Source organism: Sinocyclocheilus rhinocerous, unplaced genomic scaffold (genome assembly GCF_001515625.1).
Source record: "Sinocyclocheilus rhinocerous isolate Xijiao unplaced genomic scaffold, SAMN03320098_v1.1 scaffold3027, whole genome shotgun sequence".
Taxonomy (NCBI): Eukaryota; Metazoa; Chordata; class Actinopteri; order Cypriniformes; family Cyprinidae; genus Sinocyclocheilus; species Sinocyclocheilus rhinocerous.
Window position 1 is genome coordinate 110,298 of NW_015634062.1, and position 5,959 is coordinate 116,256.

The window sequence follows — 5,959 nt, forward strand, 5'->3', positions numbered from 1 at the left end:
TTTTTTTTTTTTTTTGTAATATGTTAGTCTGCCGGCATTGACTGCGTATGATATTTTTGTTTAGACTCTTAACATGTTCAAATTGGGGGCACTTTTGCATATTAATTTAATTTCAGGGCAAAATAAATGGCCTTATACTTTGAGAAGAGTGAAATTTAACTGAATCTTTGTACTTTTTCCTTCTTGATGTACTTGTTTCTTTCTGCACTCCACTTCTCAAAAATTCCTCCAATGTTTCTTTTAATGTGCCAACCCTGTTTTTTTGTTTCCTTAGTTTTGTTGGTGCCATGACCACAAATAATTGCAAAAAAAAATGCTTCATTTTCTGAGTTCTCAGCATCCTGTCAAGAAGTGGACTTGCTTGTCCATTGATTGAACGTACCTCAAACACTTGAATACAAAAATGTTGTCATTAATCTTGCAGTTAATATTGTTCATTCCATACATCCATAAGTTGGTTGGTCCATGTCATCTTCTACACATTTAACCAAATTCTGTAAATTACAAACTGATCTTCAATAGGATGGTTTTGATCCATCACTAATTAAGGCAACATCTGAAGGTAGCAAATTGGAAAAGGAAAAATTCATTCATGTTGTCTGTTAAATCTTGCTCAAGGTGTTTTTTTAAGGTCATTGCCTCACCAGGATTCATTTGTTGAGGATGATTCATCTGCATAGAGCAATCATTTTAAGGCACAACAGGATGAATGCTTGCTTTTTGTGCAAAAGGAGGAAGAGATATGGGAGAATTAAGGCCTTTGGTTCAGAAGGTCTCATTCAAACTAAAGTAGAAGATGGCAATGCAGCAGTTTATTGGCGCCACAAGGCAAACATTTAAAAATTGTTATAAATTTAAGTTTTGAGTTAACCAACATATGGGTTTCATTTAAAAATAAACTTTCATTCACATGCAAAATACAAGCAGAATTTGGTTTCCTGTTAATCAGTTTTTATTTTCATCCAGTTGAATCTGTGACACTCAAAAGCTGTAAATGTCAGTGTTGTATCTTTAGTTACTGTTATCGAGTTGTGAATTAAAATCTGTTTGAGAAATGTTTGGTGTGGATTACTGGAGTCTCAGTGTTTTCTTTTTTTAAAGAACAGGCAACATTATTGGTGGAAAAAAAATCATGGCTCAAAGACATCTCCATTAGCGGTTTGATGAGGTCTAGACATAGTTGCATATTGTTCGGCCAATGCCATTAAATCCCATTTCAGAAATGGGTATTTCCTGCTATAAAATCTGACTGGATAAGCCATGTTAAAAGCACTTTTGAAATCGCTAATGTGCTCACCAACAAACGGCACAAATTCAATATTATATTAATATGCCAAGTTGCTTGGCAACCGTAAATGATTTGCTGATTTTGGCTAATGAACTTGGCAGATGTTATTTAGCAGATTAATTGCTTATTGTGATTCTTGTTACTAATATATTTAATTGTTTATTGAACATTGGTGTGTGTTGCCATATTGATGTTGCTGCCACAGTTAAGAGGGGTTTTAGGCACTGTTTCATGTGCCGAACAGAATTTCTTAAGCGTTAAAACCTCTAATAATGCTTGGTTTTTCCTGCCGTATTGCTGTGCAAACTCTGAGAATAATTAGTGTAAGATTGTTGCTTATTTTTACTGCTGTATCTTTGAAAATTTTTGATAGTTATTTATAGTACCTATAAATATTTAATATTTTTTACTATTTCTGTTTCTTAATTCAACCATATTATGTAATATTTGCCACACAATGGCCAGAAAAAAAGAGAATCCATTAAAAGTCGGAAACAAATTTATTCAATCCTTTTGAATTGTTGGTCTTCTTAAAAAAATAATTGTTCTTTTACAGTAATGCTCAAACTCCAAGTTGGAATTTAGAAGATGAACGTTTCTGTTTATTTTCTGGTGTTTTTATGCAATGCAGCACCAGGATTTTTCTGTGCTTTGCCCCAACCATTTTCCAGTCTTCCATCTTTGCAAAAAAGAAACATCCCTAAGACATAAGCTGCCACCAACATTCTTTTCACAAAACCAAATCAAGCAATGTAGAGCTTACCTTCAAGACATGGACATTTTTAAAAGTCTGGGCCTGTATTCACTAAACATCTTAAGGCTAAAAGTAGCTCATACATTTTAGCTGTAAGAGTATTTCTCAAAGCATTTTAGTACTAAAACAAGCCCCTAAATCTGTGAAATGTTAGTAGTGAAGAGGACTCCTAAGTCACTAAGACCAGGGCTGCGTTCCAGTCCGTTTTTTTATACCCTTCACTCGCAAACTTCCCTCCATCTCGTTTACTCGGATGTACGTCATTGATTACGTTGCATGAGTGCCCACTTCTGGCGGAACCCTTGGAATGGGCTGAACTGAAATGTCCTAAGCCCTTGAACACTTAGAATCAGCTATGGGGTTGGTTTATTGTTTAAATTTTTTCCCTAATGAATTTGTTTGGTGCAGCATTCTATATGTATATAGGTATGTTTGGGCTGTTATAAATGTTAAAAAAATCATTTATATATTATAGAGTTGTTTGGGGTGGGGATAAATTAAACGCGATATGCGATGACGTCACAATCGTGTTGCATTGTGGTCTATGGAGCTGCCTGAAGTGTGCATATGAAGCCGACTCGCTCGCTCGGTCAAAATCGAGGGGTCGAGGATCTGTCCATATAAACTTACCTCGTCCACTTCACAAAGTGGAACACACTTCAAAATGGCAGCGGGGATTCCCCCGAGGGGAAGTGCTTAGGGAAGTTCGCGAGTGCGTGTCTAAAAGTGGAGTGGAACACACCCCAAGCCACAAACTATCCTAAAATGGCTGTTGCTGGCAATCTGCCTCGGAATGTAAACATTTTAGAAACATTTGATGATAATGAGCTTTTAAAAAGGTATTGCCTTTGGTTTTGGAGGTTATCCCAACTCCAAATTTTCTTTGATTATATCCTTGATTTCATTAACCAGTTGGGCAAGAAGTAACAGCTGTTCTTGCATCAAGATTGTTTTTTTTTGTTTGCATGTATTACTATCAGCCATGATTATTCTACTTTGTTCATTAAAAGGCTGTTTACATGCATATCCGCTAATTGTTTATGAGAAGCATACATGTAAGAGGCTGGCAATTAGCTGAACATATACAGTCATGGCCAAAAGTTTTGGCAGTGACAAATTTTGTGTTTCGCAAAGTTTGCTGCTTAAGCTGTTGTGGTGTTCATTCATTCACATTGTTTCTAGATTATTGTGTGATCAGATCAGATGCATTTTAAATAATTGCTAAAAGCTTCAGTGGCCAAAAAAATGAACTTTTCACAAAAAAACTAATTTCACTGTTTTTTTGATCCTGACACAAAATGACCAGCTAACATTAATTGACTAATCATATCAGCAGCACATGTGAAAGTGTGAATGAGTACTAGTCAGGTAAAATCACTATCACACTAATTAGATTGTAAGAGCAGACTGATTGCTATAAAAGGATGGAAGAAGCGCTTCCAATCATTGTGTTCTTGTTAGCAATGGTTACCTCCAAAGAAAGACGTGCAGCCATCATTGCTTTGCATCAAAATGGCCTTACATGCAAGAAAATTGCTACAAAGAATATTGCACCTGAAATAACCATTTACTGGATCATCAAGAACTTCAAGGAGAGAAGTTCAACTGCAGTGAAGAAGTCTTCAGGACATCCCAGAGTGTCCAGCAAGCGCCAGGACCGTCTCCTCCTGAGGAATCGTGTCACCACCAGTGCAGAGCTTGCTCAGGAATGGCAGCAGGTTGGTGTGAGAGCATCTGCACGCACAGTGAGGCAAATACTTTTGGATAACAGCCTGGTGTCAAGAAGGGCAGCAAAGAAACCACTTCTCTCCAAGAAAAACCAGAAAAAATTCTGCAGGAAGTACAAGGATTGGACAGCAGAAGACTGGTGCAAAGATATTTTCTCTGATGAAGCTCCCTTCCGACTGTTTGGGACATCTGGAAAATCGATTGTTCGGAGAAGAAAAGGTGAACGCTATCATGAGTCCTGTGTTTAATATCCAGCATGCCAGAGCGAATTGCAGAGGTTATGAAGAACAAGGGTCAACACTGTAAATATTGACTCATTTTATTTTTTTGCCAATAAAAGCCTTAAAACGTATAAGCTTTTCATTGTTTTTCAGTATACCATAGGAACGTGGAAAAATAATCTACAAAACAAAATTTGTCACTGCCAATACTTTTGGCCATGACTGTACTTTAATTAGTGACGCATCTTAAAATCTTTATTTGAATGTGGCAATTAACTTTTTTTTTTTTTTTTTTACCTTTTATTTGAATATGAATATTTATTTGAAAATAATATTGCGCTCTACAGTATTTCTATAAATATATCTCTGACAGAGACCCCTCCCCTATCAGTCAATCACTGTGTGCATAGTTAGCAAGCATGCTGACTCATCCATAGCAACGAGGTCAACCCCACCCCTTTCTCTTAGCTTACGACTTCTCTCTATTCCTTGGTAAAATATTTGTCTCAGCAGCTTTGTGAATAGGTTTAAAGAGAACACTCTTCGCTAAAAATTTTCACTGCTATTTAGGAGAACTCTTAGTGGCAAGATAAAATGTTTTGTGAATATGGGCCCAGGTCTCATCGCACAGTTTCAACGTTTCAGTAAATCAAATTGAAAATCTCACGTCACTGGGAAAATTCCAGCCAGGAAGTAGTATGTTTCAACAAAAGCTTTCTTCTATGTTAATGAAATGGGTGGGACGTTGTTGTGATGTGTATAATTTCAAACATCTGTCATGGAGAACTGCTGTTTGTTTGAAGTTGCCACAGGCCTCTTGGTGGCCTCTATTTTCCTGCCTTTTCTGGTCTGGGCATGTGAATTTGGAGAAATTCCAGTCTGATCAGATTAAAATAAAGCTGCAAGAATTAATAATTGACATTTACTGTAGGGCCTTATTTTTACTGGAATTCCATATTTAAAAAGAAAATTGAAATGATATGAGGAACACCAATAGTTCTTGTTTGGCATGAGGGGGCCCATCAAGTGATGGAATTGCTTTGTCTCAATATCAAACACTGTGGAATATATATCTACTTACAGACATGTAACATAGTAGCACCTCTCTTCGATTAAATGTTTTAAACATTTTATCCAGCTCCCTGAAACCATAAATCAAACAGGCCCACCACATTTTGTCAACTATTGATAATCAACTGAATTTGTTGACAGTGGCTATATTTTATAAACAATACTACATAAATTTCAAACTGATTGGACAAACAGTCCCACAGTTTTAGCACCATATTAGTGCCAACAAGTGGCTAAGCCCCATCAACTCTTTCAGGTATTCTCAAAGTGAACCATTCCTTGGGTGTACCAAAGCTTAAGAAAATAACTCATTCTGTTCAAGGGTTATAGCCATAAAAGTAGCCATACCTGATACTTATATGTAGTGTGATTACAATCTGGCAACCAGCCTTGAACATACTGCATGATTTTTTCCCCCCCAACCAGGTAAGCACAAACCCTTTCTCTGCAGTTAACTGGTCAACTCAATCACAGTCAACCATCAAGAAAAATTTGGACTTAAGAAAAATCATGTATGAATCCGAACAGTAATGCTAGGGTTAACGGGTCAGGGTTAGGGTTTAGTATTTGTTTAAAGGGGTCATATGATGCGATTTCAAGTTTTCCTTTCTCTTTGGAGTGTTACAAGCTGTTCGTGAATAGATAAGATCCCTAAAGTTGCAAAGACTAAAGTCTCAAACCCAAAGAGACATTCTTTATTAAAGTTAAGACTCGTCCACGCCCTTCTAAAACGCCTCGTTCTAACACCCCCCCCCACATGTCTACGTCACTGTGTGGGAAGATTTGCATAACACCGCCCAAATGTTCACGCAAAGAAAGAAGGAGTAACTTTATTGTTGCTGCCACCGCCGCCGCCATGTTGTGAAGACGCTGTGTGTTTCGTTGTGAAAGCGAAAA